The sequence below is a fragment of the Calidris pugnax genome, unplaced genomic scaffold (genome assembly GCF_001431845.1).
Source record: "Calidris pugnax isolate Ruff unplaced genomic scaffold, ASM143184v1 scaffold103, whole genome shotgun sequence".
In the NCBI taxonomy this organism is placed as follows: domain Eukaryota; kingdom Metazoa; phylum Chordata; class Aves; order Charadriiformes; family Scolopacidae; genus Calidris; species Calidris pugnax.
The window spans coordinates 20,363,751-20,383,604 of NW_015090990.1; the positions used below are offsets into that span (position 1 = coordinate 20,363,751).

Sequence of the window (19,854 nt, forward strand, 5' to 3'; positions counted from 1 at the left end):
CGTTATAGCACAATGTTAATACAAAGGCTAGTTACATTTCTGCCATTATTTGGCATGGTAGCCACGAAATGGCTGCCTACTTGTTAGCAAAAAAGAAATCTCAGGTGTGAGTCATCAAGGTTGTTAACAGGTTAACTCACAGACCAAGTGGGAGCGGGTGGGGTTGAAAAAGTGTGCTGGGGACTGTAGGAGCCTTTCCACAAGCAGTTAGAAGGAGCAGCCATGTCAACTGGAGGTTCACTGCAGGTGAGTTGAAGCTTTCACACAATCCTTGAATATTCTGTCTCTGACCTGGACTCCTAAATGTACGAAGTCTTAAAGGAAAGAGCTAAGTGAAGTAATTGCTAAGTAGAGGAGTTTATGTCTTTTTATTCCTGAGAAGCGATTAAACTAGCTTAATTGCTTATGTACTTTGCTTGCCTTAAAAACGAAAAACAAACAACAAAACCAACCAAACCAAACCCAACAGCCAGAACATGTATACGTTGACCAAATTTGGGGAATTTTTGCCTTCACAGAGTTTATTTGTGACAGAATGAGGATCTGCAGTTTCAAACCTTTCCTGCATGTATTTTCCAGAAAAAAATGTAGATTGTGAGATATTAACTGGAGTGGTAACAGAAATTGCTAAAACCTTTCCTTTTATCATGTGGAAATAACCATAAAGATTTTTTTCTGCAAGATTCTACATTTTTGGTGTGATTTGCACTTACATATTAGGACTGGGCCACTTGGTAAAAAATTACCAAATTCTCTAGATTCCAGAAATCTAGAGGAATGTGAGTGGTGTTGCTATCAACAAGTCAAGATGCTATAACATAAATATCAATTCTGGATTCATCTATCTTTACTCTGAAACAATAAAAAGTTAGAAGGGAGCAGTTCTTAAGGTCTCCTGTTTGTCAAACTTTGAAGCTTGTTTTTGTAAAGTAGCAGTGCAAGTTTAGGGGAAACGTTAGCTATGGTTTTGGATGTTTTTTATTACAGGATCTATCTTTTTAATCAAGGAGATGAAAACTTGAGGAATTTAAATGTGAGACAGGAAAAGGGAAGTACGAGAACTTGGATCATGGTATTGGCTTGCTTCTCTGTATGAGTAGATATATGGGGCTGTTTGTGGAAATGTACTGATCATAAATAGCATGGAGCCTTTAATTTTTAAGATTTTGTTCTGCTGGAGTCATAAAGTAATAAGCTTTCTTGTGGTGGTCAAAATATCATTGTGACTTTTTTTTATCTCAAAGATACCTCTAAATATTTTCCCTTTGGCTTCCCTGTAGTAGTCAGCTCTAACCCAGAGATACTAATGCAGCTGCTATGGTACCATGGGATTATACAGTGTAACAAATAATAGCTGTAGGGATAAAATGTAAGCTTGCTTCCTTACCTTGCATTTTTAAATTCATTGGAGATGTCCTTTACTGCAGTTTAACCTAGTGGTTTTACAATGTGGACATGTGTCTATCAAAGACTTGATTAGATGGGATTTTTCTTTATACATAATCCTCTAAGGGTTTGATAAATCTCTGTGGTTTTGGTTTTGTTTTTTTTCTCTATTGAAGTTTCTGGAAGTAGAGGCTCTTGCAGACCACACCTGAAGCTTGTTAATCAGGGGTGTGGCACAAGCAAACACACACCAGCTAAGAAGCCCCACAGGTGAATTCACTGTGCCTCTGGGACTGGTAAATCAGTCAGTATTTTGAAAGAACACTAAGGGAACAGTGGTAAAAACAATATATAATCAGTAACTAGTAATAAATTCTTTTGGACGTGTCAACATTGACCAGTTTTTGAAATGGCTATCCAAAAAGCCTCTTTTTGATTGAGCTTCTTCATGCAGGCCTGTGTGGTGCTGCTGAACTGCATTGCCTAATATAGGTAATTTTACAAACAGAATACTCTGGATCAAATTGACATACCTGTTTATATGCAGTTTTGTAAGTTATAAAGACATAACTGGACATTTTGTAGGAGCAGTGTCTAAGAATGGTTGTGTTTTATTCTGAAAGCAGTAAAGCTTGCACAAATCGTTTGCATGAGCCTTTGAAGTCTGTTTTCTTAACATCTTGAATTCTGCTGTGGCTTCTTGGCTTTGTGACAGAGATGTTATCTTGAATGATAAAAAGATGGTAGCAACTACACTTAGGCCCAGCTGCTGTAGCTAATCCAGGTTTTGCTATATGGTCCTTATGGCTTCCACAGAAACTGTAATTTAAAATTAGTGAGAATGAAGGAGTCTCATTGTAAGATCACTCATAGTAATATAATGCTTGTAACTTCTGCCTGCTAGAAAGTTTGCAGATTTGGTCTTGTATGAATTAGTTCTGTATTTCTGCTATATAGAACAGAAAATTCCCAACTTTATGCTCATAAAGTTTGAATTCATGTTCTTTTATTCTCTCTCTCCCCCCATTGGAATTCTAACTAACAGGCACTCAAAGTAAGTCACTGTGGGATTGATGTTTTTCCATGCTGCACAGCTGTTTGGCTTTTTTTCTTAGCTGTGATTCACATCAGGTAGTTTAGACTCTACTAAGTTGTGTAGCAGAGGAGAAAAGGGAAGAGGCTTGTGAAGAGGAAGAAATCTGTTTAAGACCAAATAATAACTGGGAAAGGAGAAGAGCAACTTTGTTACCTTTTTTTAAAAAAAAAAATTTTTCACTTAAACATTTTCCTCATATATTTTAGGCTATTAACATGGTTTTTGTGTTCTCTGACATAGTATTTTATGGAAAAGTCCTATAAAATATGATAGAAATAAAGTTTGATTTTGGAAAATTTTATTCTAAAAAAATAGGGGTTCTTTTTGGAAATAGATGACTATTATTTCAAAAGCATTTCTGAATTCCACTGACTTTTATGAGGAAGATTTTCACAGCTGTATAGTGAGATATTCCTATTCAAATTCAACTGTAGTTGAACACTGAACTCTTATTCTTTGAAAACTTCCCAGAGTAACTCTGAGTATTGGGAAAGGGCTGCATGGCTCCCTGCATGCTTGTGCAATGACTGCCATGTTAGGAATGCAGCTTTGTTTGTGGCTTCTAAAAGCATTAAATATGAAAATGCGTAATAAAATGTGGTGAAGGATCTTAAACTATTTAGAGAATTACCCTGATGAAAAACTATGAAAGAACGTGCAAGGAGAGTTATACACCAAAAACCCCAACAACAAAAAAACTTCACCTGAAATGCTGACATCATTGTTCCATAGTTTTAATAAAGAAATAAAAACACCTCCCCAAAAAAACGCCTGCCCCAACTGAAGTTCTAGTGTTGTAAAACCACGTTATGCTGTTTTGAATGTGAGTCTGAAAGCTCACAGTGGCCAAATCTTGTGTTCCACCATGCCAGACCTTTAATAAACTTATAAGCAAACAAAATACACTTCCTAAGAGTCTGAGGTACAATTGCTCTTTTTAGATTAAGTTAACAAAGCAACAGTTCAGCCTCTATTTAGGGTTCCAGTTTCATGGTGGGTTGAACGAGAAAAAACGTATTTCTCTGAACATTCCTGGAAAAGTAAAATTTAATAGACGTTTTAAAATATATTTTTTGGGGTGGAAAAGTTTAATAAATACTGCACCCCTCTAGGGGTGCAAAATATGCAGCAAAATTAGAACTGTGGAGAGCAGAGAAGGGAATGCAGTGGCAAACACAGTGCCAAATCCCAGCGAAGCAGTGCTTCCCCCACTCCTCCTCTTGACAGTGGCGTGGGACCTGCTGTAGGTTGTAATGCTTATTCGCTTACTGTGTGAGAATTGCTGACAACTAACTTTATAGCCATCAGAAGAAAAAGTTTGAAAAGGCTCTTGTAAATTACTTCAGTTCCCTGCTTATATGTTAGGTATTAGCAATTTAACTCTTAGAGTTAAACTGTAAATTCTGTGCCTTTGATGTAACACATTGCAAACCCATATGGGTAGCAGCCTCCTGGTTTTTTCTGATGCCTGGCGCTTTGCCCTAGCTCATGTTTCCAGATATACTCTTGAGATGAATAAAAGGTCACCTTTCCCTGGGTCTACGAAAAGCTGCATGGAGCATCGCTTTGGTATGCTAGACAAAGACCTATCTATGTATTATGTAGTGGAAACTACGTGGAAGGAAATTAATATTGTGGGTATGACTCCCCTTCTGCCGGGCCTCAGCGCTAGTTCCAGGTTATTGCTGTGCAGAAATGCCGTATGTTACCGCTTTGCGGTAGCACCAGCTGGAGTTCTTAGGGGCTGATGAAGGGGAAAGTTAAAGGCTCCTGGAGCAATCCTGGAGTATTGCTTTGTAAAAAACAGTAGGAAAATTCAGTCATCCCAGACCAAGTAAAAACAGTAAAGAAGAAACAATAACAAGAACAAAAACATTTGCAAGTACCTGCCTGCCTGGTCCTCTCTTGCTACTCTTCACTTGCCCTTCTGAGCACCTGGTAGCAGTCAGTGCTTTTTGGTTTTGTTTGGTTTGTGCAACTGCTGCTTTGCTACTCACATTCTGATTAGCTCACTGGGAAAGACACCAAAAAATAACTGCCAGAAGTTAAGACACACAGTTCTCACAGACAGTAAGAATGATTGTAAAAGTGAGGGCTGGAGAGGACTTTAAGAATTCCTGTCCTGACCTTCTTAATGCTCTCTCTGAAACTTGTTGTATAGGAATTTTCCTTCAGCAGTTTGGGCAACAGTAGACTTAGGAGACATACGCTTTTTATCTAAAGCTGCACTGAAGTAACAAATGTGCAGGATTTCTTTTGTGATTGGAATTATAAAAATAGCACTGTCTGTAAGCAATTTGAAGCATCCTTGCAACAGGTAAAGTACACTATAAAAGCTTTCTGATTTGGAAAGCATTTTCTGTTCCATCATGCTTAACCCTTTGGTAACTGTAAATGTGTAGCAGTTGACATATTACTGTCATGGTTTAGGCCACATTGGTCAATTATGGGTAACAAATGCTTTCCCCCCACCTCTCGCTTCAAGGAGAGGATGAGCAAGGATAAAGAGATTTACGAGTTTAGAAGGAACTAAACTACTTTAATGAAATATTAATAAGAAAATAATGAAATAGATACAATATATGCAAACTGTATCGAGATCTGAGGATGACATCACTGGCAGGCACTGGGGAAGTCCCAGACTGGACTTAGTGGTGGATGGGAACTGGATTCCACCTCTGGAATCAGGAACATATGGATCGGGATCAAAGGCAGATGAACAGACAGGGTCCTGACCCTTTGATCCCTCAGCTTTTGTACTGAGTTTGGGGCAGATGGGATGGAATACCCTGTTGGTCAGTTTTGGGTCACCTCTCCTGTCCACTCCTCCCTGCAGGTGAGACCCCTCTACGCTTTTCCATTTGTGACCCTCTAAAGGGGCTAATAATGAAATTAGCTGACCTTGGTTGTTATAGCAATAAGTATAAGCAAGAGCCTCTCTGTATACCATTCCTTGGCATTAACTATAAATTCAGGTCCTATCACTCTGAGGACAAAGAGTTTTCTACACGATACGCTGTTAATATCAGGGAGTTAGAAGATGCGTAGATAAGAAGTAAAATTAATAAACAGAAAGTTGGTTCTGTTTAACCTCAAACCATGACAGTTACATACAGTGATGTGATCTAACAGCGTACTGCCAAGTAGGGCATAAGTTTAAGAAATGATAAAGTCAGAGATACTGGTGTTCTGAGGATGTGAGAATAATTTATAGATCTAAGTAGCACACTGCAGATTTAAAGTCCTAGTTGGTTGTGGTTTTTTGCTAAATATTATATAAATATATAGTGTATTTACATATATGTTTGCTTCAAACTTTGGATAGGTTTTTCGTTACTATTAACTGGATTTACAGTCTAGAAAATATTTGTATTCAAACTGTTAGTGAACACTGTTCCAAGAAAAAACTTTCTTTACAGAAAGCTTTTATGTAAGTTGAAAATGCCTTGCTGTTTATACATAACTGCATGCACAAAAGGGACATTACAGATCAGCTGTTTTGGAAAAAGACACATGACCTGGAAAAGATTGCCATAGTTTGTGGAAAATTATTTTCTATTTTGTAGATGCAAAATACTTTATTTTATCCTTCCTTTCCATTGGGAAAGAAGTGTTATGTCTCATAATGATATATTTAATAAGCTCAGAGGATTTTACAGACTTTTTAGACCATGGGAAAGGCTGCGTAACAGAGTTGTATAAAAGCATTTGCGAGCAGTTTGTGGCCAGCTCTAGCTGCAAACTTCCATCTGTGCCCAGGGGTGTCACCTCAGAAGACTGAAAGGACTAGATGCTTTTTTTAAAGCTTTGGTTCCTAAATTGCATTTTTAATATGAGCAGAAGATGCCTCTCGCTTGGGGTAGCTGATAAGATCATTATTCTTAGCTATGTATTGCCTGACCTGATCCTGAATTGAATTTAAATCCACTGCAATTTCCCTCATAGCTTTTAAAGAAAAGTAAACTGTTGGTTTGCGTTACCTTACAACGTTGCCGTAGGAATTGTGCCAGTTGAGGAGACGATTGGTGGAGATTTCAGTTGCCCCAGCAGTGGGGACAGCCAAGCGGCTGGGACCACCGCCTCAGCGGTTATCCCAGCCAGGTCATTTGTCCTTGGGGTCAGTGAGCTACAGCTCATTTCTCCTTTCAAGTATATCTTGGGTTTTATGTACAATTTTTGCTATTCCTTTTTCCTTACCCTTGTATTCAGATCCTGAATTGCAGTGCCACTTCACCGAGAAAAAGAATTACAGGTGTCTCTCTAAATTCAAGGCAGCTGAGGCCGGCAGAGTGTTCCTCTGGGGCTGGTGTGGGGCAGGGGGGCTGCAGGCAGTGCAAGGACAGCAGCAGCACGGAGAGGGGATGGGCACTTTGAAGTTTATTGCACTTCTGAATAATCTACTTTGAGGAGGAAATCTTTCTCCATTGAGATGTTGGTTTCCTATGCGATTGGATAGATTGTCTTCTCTGACTGAAAAGCAGAAGGCAGAAAAGCACTGTATGTTGTAACAGAACAAGCCAGAGGGTTTCAGGTTATATGAACAGGCAAAACATTTCTGGAGGAATGCTTGTTAACTTATTTCATAACTTCCACTAAGTGGCTAAGGGAGAAAGTGGGCACTTTCTCCAAGCTAACACCCACTCATGACATGCCTTTTGTTTCAATCTGAGGACCTCATGAAATAACCATTTACTTTGTAGGAGTTTTCCATGTGAACTGAAAGAATAACTCAGCTTTACAATTTCAGCTATTACTTTCATGCAGTTTCAAAGCTGAGTTCCAAAAAGGTCTGTGTTTAGTCTCCAATGAACAAGAAATAAGTTCACTGCTCCTATTGCAAATGCTCTCATCTTTTCCATATAATTTCTGTGTGAAGCCAAAGATGTGCCTGAGCAGTGGAGATGGCAGCTGTGTGTGCTACACTTTGGCCACGACTGGAACTTGCAGAGTAGTGCTCTGTGCACAGAAATCAGGCTGAACATCCCTTCACTTGAGTAACATGCCCGTGAAAAGGCCGAACAACAGAAGGAATCCATGTCCCCTGTGGCTGTGCTCCCTGCTTAGAGACACGTACCTGCGTAACCCTGCAGGAGCAAAGCCCAAGGAGTGAACTTAAAAGTGCTTTCCTTTCAGGAAATGTTTCCTGGTGTATGTACTAACTGTTCTTGTTTGCTATTTACGTACTATTGGTGGCTGATATTTAATTAGAATTTTTTGGAGGGCCAATATCGGACCATCACTTTTTGATCTTGGTTTATTTTAAATTAGTTTCTAAGTTGAGATTTTTAAACATTTTAGAATTAAAATTCTTTAGAACTTTAAAGAAAGAATTCTGTGGAATTTTCTTTATTTGAAGGTAGTAATGAGATCTGCCTTATGGTTGTAAAAAGATTTTTAGGTTATTCTAAAGACCGGAATCACAGCTGTGTTGTGTCTTTCTAGTTCTGAATACTCTTACACATCTTTTAGAGGTATGAGTTTTACACATGTCACCTTCAGGTACCAATAAGTCTGCAAAGAACAAATCAGAGGAAAATTAGTTTCTAGTTGTTTGATGTCCTTTAATACCTTTGGTGTGCGATGTGCAAGTTCTCCGGCTGTTTTTCAGAAGAGAGGAGTTGGTAATGGCAGTGTCCTGGCCAGATTCCAGGGGGGGAACTCCAAAACTCCATCTGCCGAACTCCCTCCCACGGTTACAGATGGGTAACTCTCTTGCCTAAATAAAGCATCCACCCACTACAGACTCTCTCTTATGCATAAGGAGATGCAGTGTGCACAGGTTCGGTGACTTCATGTCTATATCCAAGTCATGTAGTCATCTCTTCCTTGTGATAACACAGCAGCTTCTCCTTGTTGTGTGTTGCATTAATGACAGGAATGTTTGAACCCACCGAATTTTCTGAAATGCTGAATTTTTCTTTTTTTTCTCCTCATCTTCAGCAGGGTTGGGGTTTTTTTTGTTTGTTTGTTTGTGTTGTTTTCTTGTTGTTAGTGGTTTTTTGGGTTTTTTTTTTAGAATTTACAGGGGAATAGATTGTATACATAACTGAGGGATAATGTATCAACAGATACTTTGGCTTTGGAGAAAAGTTTTATCGTGTATCAAGTTCAATACTCAGGAGGAAATTGGCAGAAATTTTTTGTAACAATGTCTAGAAGCATCACCTGCAATATGAAGTATTGAAAGTATTTCTGATTTGAAAGGCATTTGCAGAGGGTTGTGTGAGGCAATGTTAGTCTGCCATGATGAGTATTCTGGACCAACAGTTGTATTACCTTTTTCATTTTTGCTTTCTGCTACATAAACTGTATAATTTAACCCAGTTTATCCTGATGATTAGGGTTATGTATATGGTACACACAGGCATTTTTTAATACCCAAATAAGTAACAAACATCTTTATTAAATATACTGAAAGTATATTTAAACTTACTGTTTAAATGGATGTTTCTACTGTAACAGGAATCCAACAATTGCAGAACCATCAGCATACTGCTGCTTCTATGGTCTTTGCTCAGAACTGAATATAAGTGAGGGAGAATAAAGTTCTTAATCTCTAATTTTGAACAGATATTTTTCCTATTTTCCCAAGGTTTAAGAAGGCAATTGCTCTTTAGATGTCATGTTTGCAAACAGATTTCTTTGGCAGATATACTTCTGGTGCAGCTGTATGGTGATAGTTTCATTCTGTTGTGAAATTGATTAAGAAATAGCTGATGGTGATTTAGTATTTCTTTGATAATGAAGTAGTTATTCGGTATGTATTTTTACATCTTAACCCCAGATTTATGTTTTAAATTGTTGCTAGACTCCTGCAGAATGCAATAGTTTATAAGATCTTGCCAGTTGTCAGGCAAATGGAGAGTGGTTTGAAATCTGGGCATCTTGGATGCAAGTAAGAATTCTGACATTCACGGTGGTAGGATTTCACCCTTGGATTATGCTGAGCGTTCCCACTGAAGAGGTGCTTGAAAGCTTCAGTAATTTCTTTCTTTTTCTCTTGGGAAATAAGCAGTCGTTTCAGGCTTATGTCTGTGTCAGAATCTATGGGAGTGGGTATGGAAGCAGGCAAGTTCCAAAATCACTTTAAATTAAAAATCGGGCCAATGATATTTTGTGTTCCCTGTGAGCTGCCTGCACTTCTCAGTATCCAAATATAGCTTTAAAATATGTGGCCGCAAGGAAGGATTAGTACCATCTTATGATAAATGTGATTAAATAGAATAATCTATTTGAAGTTCTTCTGGAATTTGCCACTCCTATATTTGTACACCTTTAGCTACTCCTGGAGGAAAGTGAGCAAAAGGAATTTTCCTGGGATTTGTATTTGCAAGCTTCCTTTCCCAAGAACCAATGATAATTTATTTGGAGAACAAAAAAGAGACTCTGCCCTTTTCTATATTTTATCATATTGCTGATAAACAAAATATTGCAGCATTTCATCAACAAATCTGGAGAAACTGTAAGTCTTGTAATGGGGTCGAAGATCAGCCTATTGGGTGAATGGTTTATATTCTGAATGCTTAGTAAAATCAGTGGGAAGAAAACAAAGATTGAATTTACATTTGGAAACTTAATTTTGTGGTGAAGGGAAGGAAAGAACACACAAGGGCAATCTTCTAAGCGACAGGGTAAAAGTATGAAGAAAAAACTCATGCTAAAATTTATCAGTTTTAATCTTCAGACTTTGTGAGGTATAACAGACTGTGAATTAGGGTCTTAGCAGAAAATTAATGGAATTAAAATTTGAAATTATGGGTAGGGACATACAATGAATGTCTAGGGAGTTGTATACTACAGTATTTTGGTAGATGATGGCACTAACTGGTGCAATGGGTCTTCTGCTTTCCTCGTTTGGGTGATTGATTGATTCCTCAGATTCCCAGGAACTCCATTTGAACAATTATTCTTGTCATGGAAATCACAGGGTGAGCAGCGAGCACTTCTGTAAATGATGAGTAGCACGGTGATGGTCTTTGCTGCAGAAGTGGCATTTTGTGACTGCTCAAGCTGTTGCAGTCGTAGGCACATTTAAGGGATCAGGAGGTTGTAACTGTTTCCTTGTTAGGGTATGCTGCCCTGATACTTCATTCAGTATATACATATTTATATGCGTGTGTATAAATACGTATGTGTAGAGTTCATATATGTGTGCAGAGTGAATGAGTTTTGTAAATGGAAGATTTTGATTTGGCAGTGTATTAGCAAAATGAGTTTTAAAGGGATTCTGTCAAGATGGGTAGGCCTCAGATTTTTTTTATTTTTTATTTTTAATTGGCTATACTCATGAGATATGTCACATTGATAATGGTTAAAAGTAAAATTTATCTTTTCTGAGAACAGACTCAGTATGGACAGGTGTAGATCAAGCTGCTAATTTACTCGTCCTAATTCAGAGAGACAACTTTAAAGTATGTTTCAGCCTCCAGGGCATCTTTTGATGGATAGTTATGACAGTTTATGTACTAATAACACGTGTTCACTAGAAAATAATTTTGAAACCATATATCATCTATGTAGACATCCTACAATTTAACTTTCAGTCATTGGGGAAGTGGATTACATTTGAATTAGAAGCCTACCAAATATTTACATTTCATTTGAATCCCCTTGTCTCCCCAGAATTGTTTTGTTTAAGTACCTAAACATGCTCACTTTTATTTTAAGAAAGTTAGAGAAAATAGTATCTATAACTTAGAAAATCTAAGTAAAGTAATCTTGTGCAGGGTTATGAGAACTGTAAAGACAAGCTGGTGTGGACAAGGTGGGTGGCTTTTTTAAAATAAAAAGAGCAAATGCATTTAAGAGCATACCTTTAAAAATTCATTTGACCTTCAAAATTCAGTCAGTTTGCTGGTTTCTGTTTTGCAGTGAAGGTAAATATTTCGATGGCGGGCATTATCTGCTGAATTACACAGACTCCACGGTTGCGTATAGGCCTCAAGCTTACTGTAAAAAGCTTAAAATTTGCAATTCTTTGTTACTACTTCTCCTTTTAACACTTTAACATGTGTGTCTTCCCACCCTCTTGCGCCTGGCGACAGTGTTTATTTTTTACAGTGGAAAACTTGATGGCTGATCATGAATCATCTGGCCAGCAGCAGCTAGCCTTGTCTGGAATCCTATAACTGGTAGTCAGATGCATGTGAAAGGCAGTCATTATCTGAAGCAATGCTAAAATTACAGTATTTCTAAACCAAAAAACTCAAACATCAGAGTAAAAAGGTTGCATAGTGAAAAGGATACTCACTTTTTTTTTTTTCGTATCCCCTAATTTAATTTAAATGGTGCTAATAACTATTCTGCATCTCTGCAATTATGCTGCAGCTACTCACCATGTAACTGAGCTTAGTAGACAGATGCTGTGCAAACCACAGGACAAGAATTGTCCTGTTGTTCTCATAGTGACCAGCACACCATGTGAAATTCAAAATCTGTGGATTGCCAGGAAACAATCTTTGTACTTCTTTTAATTCATAATTTTAATACTGGAAATCCTGAGAACGTTTGTGAGAACAAGTCTGGTGTGTAGAGTGTTCTGTGATTGATCTCATCCTCAGCTTAGAGGACTTTTTTTAGTATGTAGCTTATGTAGCTAATCCTGATTGTGGGACAGAAAACACGGGGTCTGCTCTCCCAGACCCCCAAATCCATCTTTCTGTGCTACCATTGATGGATCACTCTTAGCAGAACTGCATCAGAAGCAGCATGGCAGTCTCCACATTCAAGGCTCTTAAAATTATCACAGAATGATTGATCCATTGCAATTTGAAGCAGACAGGGTTGTTTCTTCATATTCATATTATTTCTTCTGAGAAACTGTGGACATGCTGTGTCATATTTGCTAATTTTTCTGTCATATTCTATATTATCACATAATTAACTCTGAGTTGCAGTTTTGGACATGTTTGTGATGTGCTAAGTTTAGAATGATCTATATTTAGGAAATGCAATGGTTTTGAGAATAGCATTGCTCAAACGTTTTGGCATATTTGTCTCTGTCGAAAGGCAGGGCTTGCAGGAGGATGGGCTTGGAAACAGGTTTGTGCAGAATTCAGCCTTTGCTGAATAGAAGTTTGACTCTTAGCACCAAGAAATGGCAACAGGTCCATGAGTACTGAAGATGTACAGCATATTTTTTTAAGCAATGGAGAGAGTTTTTAGTGGACCAAATTTTAACATTTTACTGCCACTGATTATACTGCCAGGGAAGGTACTATTAATACCTTAATTAAGACCCATTCTTAGTTCACTCCTCAAATGCTTTTTAGACTCAAACTAGAAATAACAAGCACTTTGAAGCACCGTTAAATGACTTGTGCATTCTGTTGAGTCACATCCTGCCCCTTTCTTAAGGGAAATAAACATGAGAGACATTAGATTTTATGCCAGCAATTGTATGTTTAATGTGAAACATTTGGCCCTAACAGACCAAATTTTCTTGCTCGTGCTGATTTTGCAGATTGGTAACTCCACTTATTTCAGTGGCACTAGTGGTATTTCATCTTGGAGAGCAAAGATGTTTTCATAGGGGGTAAAATACAATCTTCCAAATGCAGTAACAATGTTTGGGAAAAAACAAGGGGTTTTCGTTGTCTCCTCTAGACAAACATATCCCTCATTACTGCACCAAGCTCTTCAGGGTAGCTGGGCAAGATAGTATGAATTCATTAATGCCCAAATATAGGAGGTTGTTTTCAAAAGAGAGCTTGAAACAAATAATTGTAGTGTCATTTTATTTTATTGGCACTGGTAATTAGCCACAACAGTTACTGTGAGGTTCTCTAGGAGGTTGAGTAATTAAAATATATATATTTTTTTTGTGTCTGTGTGTGTTATTCTGCAAAAAGCTTTTTTTTTTTTTTTTAAATGAGACGTTGAAAAGAGTGAGGAGAAATAAGTTGATATGTGAAATACCCATAAACATCTCACAGTAATTACAGAAAAGCCTGAAGTATTAGGCTTCTAGAGTAGCCTCAGAAAAGGCAAATGAAAAGACTGGAATGCAGAATAAATAATTTGTTTCCTAGTTGAAAATATTTACAAGTAAAGTTAGAGCTGGTGCATAAATGCAATAATTGCCTATGATAGCTTTGAATGTCCATTTAATTTGCTTTTTAAAGATGTGTATGAGATTTGCATTTTGCCCATTTTTGCTTAGCAAAGGTATTACATTAATTAGGCTGTGGAATACGACTTCCAAGCCCAGTTTAAAATTTTGCATGCACTTTTAAAATCAACTAGCATACAAAAGTACCTGTTCCAATTTATTCTTTTTTTTGATTATATCAAGTTATAAAGCAGATTTATGAATCTTAGAAATTGATATTTCTAAGATGGAAAGTAGATTTTAAAAAGCACCAATTGCATTGATTCTTGAAAACATAGTAAATAGAGCAAAATGAATGAGCTTTGCTTTCCCAGAAAAGTGGAAAAAGAGAGCTATTTTTCAGAAGGCTCTGTGCCTTTATAATTGGGGCCACTTTCAAATATTCAAACCATAGTTCTCCATCCCTCATCTGTTTCTTCTTCAGTTCCTTCACTTGGACATAGTTGTGGAGAAGCATAACCACTCTGAAATACCAGACTGCTTTGGTAGGAACATAAATGATGACGGATGCAACTATTTTGGGGAATGAAAACTGCTAATCCATGTCATTGTAAAAACATATGGAACTCGAGAATGGATTTTTTTTTTTTTTTTTTGTACCCTGAAATGAAAATGTCTAATTGTTCACTTGCGACTGTCTTTGAGCTTCATCTTAAGAACTCAGGGCAGCCAGATTTCCCAGGAAACTGTGGTACCCCCAAAATAGAGCATTTAAATCTGAACTGTGAAGTCAATTTTGTTATGTCTTAAATAGGGTTGCAATTAGAAAAAACATTTCCTGAGGTAGAAAGAAAATCTGTATGACCCAGATGAACTAGTTTGGTCTAATTTTCTGGAATACAAATGAAGAAGCATCATGATGTGATTTATAGCTATTCAACAATTTTTGATTCTGCACCAGAGGAAGTATCTTGCTTAAGTGGGAAACTTGGACATATAAAGTGGTTGTACTGATTACCATTCTCCAGTTGCTATGTAGAACTACTGTTTTTTTGTCTTTTGTTTTTTGTTGGGTTTTTTTTTTTTTTTCAAAAAGGAATTTTGAGATGTTGGGGAATTACTGACTGATTACCATTCTCCAGTTGCTATGTAGAACTACTGTTTTTTTGTCTTTTGTTTTTTGTTGGGTTTTTTTTTTTTTTTCAAAAAGGAATATTGAGATGTTGGTGAATTACTGTGAATTTCCATATGACTTGCCTCCGATTCTGCAGTTGGCACAAGGTACTTTCTAGCTGCCATTTTTTTTTCTCTTTTTCCCCTCTGTTTCAAACTTTCTTGATATTACTTCAAGACTGGACTAAATGGAGAATGTTTATTAATAGACTATGAGTGTACAGTGGAATTTTCAAAGTATTCTTTTTGAATTTTATTTTGTTCAATGAGTTAAAAGGCAACTTTGTAAAATTATTTGGAAAATAAATAAGGGGAAACCCAGTTTCATTTCCTCCATATTTGCTTTGCAGAACTTGGAGAGATAAGAAAGGAACAGACTCTATTTAAGACACCTAAATAGGTCTATTGCTTTGCTGATCTGTTTTTACAGTTGCCTCTACAGTATGGACGGTATTCTAAGCTTCAGGATTTTTAAATATATATATTTTATTTTTTTTTTACTGCCTTACTGGTGGCTAAGTATATAGCCTTACTTTTCTTCCTTTTGCAGAGCAGACATATGACAGTGGTAACTTGGACATTGGAAAAAATTTTAAGCAGTAGGAGAGAAATATAGTTCAAGCTGGCATTAGATTAGATATTTATAGTAAAAAAGCAACAACAAAAACCTACTAAAAACCCCACCCTTCCAAAAAGCTCAATGGTTAAATTCATCATTCTTGTGTTTTCCTTGGATGCTTTTTTAGTTTCTTTAAACACAACTGATAGCATCATAAGATGCTTTGCAGCCAACTCTGTGAGTTTTTCGTCAGACCCTCACAGTTCCTTTGCAGTCTGTTTTCTTTTAATTGCTGTTTGGTGGCAGCCCCACATGCCTACTCTGTTAATTTCAAACCCTTGCAGCTGGATTAGAAATGACTGCTAAAAGCATTAGTAATGTTTACATGCTCTCAATTTGGATGCAATTAAAAAATATTTTATCATATGCATTTCCTTATTTTGTCTGCGGGGATAAGGATGTCTTCAAACTGTTCTACCATGTAACTACTAATTTATGCTGCTGCTGTTTAAGGATCCTGGACTTCTTTCCAGCCTGCGAGTCCCTGGTAGACTGTCAGTGATTCAGATACCTTCATGAGCTCCAGAAAGATTTAGAGTAAGTGTCTTTGGATTTTGCAAAATGAAAGTTCAGAAGTCTGGGGATTTGGGGTACTTTTTTGTAGAACATCTGGAAATTCTAATTTTTACTTTGCCTGAGTAGAAGGAATTCAACTTTCTGTCTGTCTAGAAATTTACAGCAGTAGAGGATATTTTCTCTTTGATTTATTGTTCCAGCCTGTGGTGGAACAATATGCTCTTTTAAACTAGTTTGTGCACAAGCTTTAAATGTTAACTACTAGGGCCGAACAGACATCTCCAAGTTGAAAGAAGCACTTGAAGTTAGATGCTACTTAAAAATAAACAAGATGAGATTGATCAGTTCAGGTTGTGGTTTGGAAGCAACTGAATTCATGAAGAGTGAAAATTAACTTGAAAACTCTTTTGGCTGCAGAGTGTCAGCATGAATGGCGTGCCTCAGAAATTCAGAGTTAGCAGGGAAGAAGGAACCCCAGTGCATGGTGTTTCAGAGAGATATCAACACTTGATTCTTATTTTCCTTGTGAAATCCTACTCCATATAAATGATTTAAAAATTTTAAAAAGGAGCACTCCTCAAAAGATCTACTCAATGATTTTTTCAATATGCCATCATTATTTTTTTTTTTTCAATACTGTGCAAACTAAGACATAGTTAGTGACCTGCCAAGGTGTACTGAATGCACAGGACAACCCAAAATAAAATCCTGGTGTTCTGATACTGAATAGTGCTTCTATTCCTTGTACTGTAATTATGTAGAGATGCTTACACTGTAGTTGTACCAATAGCTGAACTAACAGGAGTTTGGATTTTTATCTTAATTTCTTTAGTTCCCATTTATTACTACATTTAATGACTTAGAATGGCATTTAAATGTTTATAGCTAGTTCCTGGGAAAAAGTTGCCGGAACTACAAATAATGGTTTTCAACTTTTGAACTCTATCCTTCTTGGTGTCCCAATGTGATCTATGAGATACTCATCTTTAATTAAACTAGCATGGCCATTCTGAAGTCTGTGAGAACAGTCATAAAAAATGTACCCCAGTCCCTCTCCCTCCCCCAGCTTTGCTGAAGTAAAATGCTGGCTATGCAGACACTAGTATGCACAGCTGAAGGTTAAGAAATTTTAAAATACTTCACAAGGAGCAAGGAAGTTGAGTCATTCCTGATTCATTTAATTACCTGGTTCTCCTTAGTCTTGTGGTGTTCCACGTCTCGCTAGCTGTATGGTCAAATTTTTGGCAACCCATCTAACAGTAAGTGTAATAGGGAGTTTCTTCTTTCCCTGAGGTGAAAATACAGCTGTCACTCCTGAGGATGGAAGCAGGCAGGTTTGCCTTGGCCCCAAGCCATGTCTTAAATGACATGGTTTAAGTCCTGTGAATGCCTGGCAACTGCTCCACTACGGTTGGAGGATCAACCTGCTGTCTGCTGTGGAAGCAGAATATTTAATCATTTAGAGTGTCCTGCACACGGCTGCTTCCTTTTATTATGCATGGCTACAAATTTGAAAAGGCATCTCTTCTACAAACATAGGTGGGAAGAAATTCCATCAGACGGTCAAATTTCTCCAACCTGTTTCTCTTAGACAAAGTTTTCCTTGGAAGCGTAGGTCTGTGACCTAATCAGTGATGGGTATAAATCACATTCATTTTAAGATCAGAAGCTAAAGCACTAGAAAAGCCAAATTGGCTTTCCAGGTTAAAAAATAAGGCAGATTGAAGTCGTGGTCTGTTTAAGAATAATTAATAGTGGTATTGGGGAAAAAGAAGGTAATCTATTGAAAAATGTTTTTAAAATAAAAAAATAATATAAAAGTAAGTACAAATACTATGCATTAAGAATCCATTACATATTTTTCAAGAAAGAGAAGTAGTGTCTTAGGTAGATTATCCACATGTTGTAATACTGAACCATATTATCAAAACTGAAGCAGGATCAAGAGGAGAGAGAAATACATCTTTGCTAATGTGTGTCTGAGTTTTCTGTACTACAAATTTGGTGGCTGACTAGTCTACACGGATTGATAGCAACACAGTACTGTTCTTGGAATTTTCAGACACGAATGGATTCAAGGTCATGAAATTGCTGGGACAAAGCTTTTGTGTGGAAATTGCCCCCAAAATGAGTAACGTGACTAGTTCTAGGCCCCACACAAATGTAAGGAATGAAGTGTGATTTAAATCACTGCATTTGTTCGCTGGTTTTCTCTACTGATGCAATACTCTTCTTCCAGGAGAGCAGTATTGAGAAAGGGGATGCAAGACAGGCATTTCAGACTCGTCTTCCTTTTTGAAATAAAAAAAAAAAAGAAAAAAGAAAAAAAGATCACTTGTTGCAAACTTGACGTTCACAAGTGCATTTACTGTACTCTCTGCAGTGAAGTGTGGCCCTTTCTCCCCCAGTCTTACTTTTCTCTGGAAATTATTATCAAAGTCTCTTTGGAGAGAGAAAATGCAGCACTTGTAGCAAACTTGACGTTCACAGTGCATTTACTGTACTCTCTGTAGTGAAGTGTGGCCCTTTCTCCCCACAGTCTTACTTTTCTCTGGAAATTATGATCAAAGTCTCTTTGGAGAGAGAAAATGCAGTAGGGAGGTAAAGAGAGGAGGAGGTAAGAGTAGATTAAAACAATACAGTATAGAAATAAAAAGTATGTAGACTGTAAATCCTGGTTAGGAGGCTAAACGTTTGTATGTTCTTTTGGTGAGTATATGCCATTTGGTGAAACTATTGCCATAACAAAGCCATTGCTATTGATTTCAGTTTAGTAGGGAGGTAAAGAGAGGAGGAGGTAAGAGTAGATTAAAACAATACAGTATAGAAATAAAAAGTATGTAGACTGTAAATCCTGGTTAGGAGGCTAAACGTTTGTACGTTCTTTTGGTGAGTATATGCCGTAACATTTGGTGAAACTATTGCAATAACAAAGCCATTGCTATTGATTTCAGTTTTGGTCAGGATTTTCCTCTTTCAGTGTCTTCCTTTCTTGTCTAAACCAATGTGAGACTCTGCTATCTTTTGGTCCCTTTCCCCTGCCTGTGTCCTAATAAGCTTATTTAACTGCAGTGTTTCAGGATGTGGGTATGTGTTAAACTGAAATGTGAATACAGGTTCACTGCATGGGGTTGGGTTGAGACTTCTAGGAAGGACAAAAAAAATCAATGAAAAAGCATTGGACTTTTGCGTTGGAAAGCTGGACTTTTTAGTGTGCATCAGCTTAGCAGAAATCCTTGCCTGTTTTCCAGACTGTTCTACTGATTTATTAAGGACAAAAAAAATCAATGAAAAAGCATTGGACTTTTGCGTCAGAAAGCTGGACTTTTTAGTGTGCATCAGCTTAGCAGAAATCCTTGCCTGTTTTCCAGACTGTTCTACTGATTTATGTGTGTATGTATGTGCATTAGGAGAAGCTGAAACAGTTTTATCCTAGACCCAAGGCACAGGTGTCAAAACATGAAAATTAGGCATTAAAGTAATTAAGGAATAAATACTGTTGCATGGAATTAATCTTATTGTACCGTATTATAAAGCAAGTTATAGGTTGGCCCAGATATGTAAATATTTTCAAAAGTAATTTGGGTAGGTGGAACCGTACTGTGCCCCAAACACAGTATTATTTTATCCCCAAAACCTTCCCAACACTCCTGAACTTGGAGGGAAATAGGACGTCTTTAAAATACATATTTAAAGGAGTGTGACCAAGCACAAGGAGTGTCCACATAAATTGTGTTTTCTTTCAACTTTGGCAGTTGTACATAATCCTGTATTTAAGCAATGTAATCTTTATGTCAAGTCACTTCGGTTGACTTCATATGCTTGAAATACCCATGGGAACCCCTCAGTTCAGCAGCAGCTACTGTGTGATGGGTTTTGAGGTGACAGGATGCATCTCCGAGTGACATGTTCATCTGGAGGCAGTTGAATTTTAAAAATAAGATTACTTTTACTTTTTGAAGGAAAATGATCAAGGCAACAGGTTTGCAATTACTTCAGCTGCTTTCAAAAAAT

The 19,854-nt window shown here is 37.3% G+C and overlaps 1 protein-coding gene across 1 annotated transcript in view; it reads left to right on the forward strand.

Annotated features, from left to right (window-relative positions):
- The window catches only part of COL5A2 (collagen, type V, alpha 2), a 164,434-nt gene that overhangs the window by 19,317 nt on the left and 125,263 nt on the right, over window positions 1–19,854 (forward strand). The window lies entirely within an intron of this gene.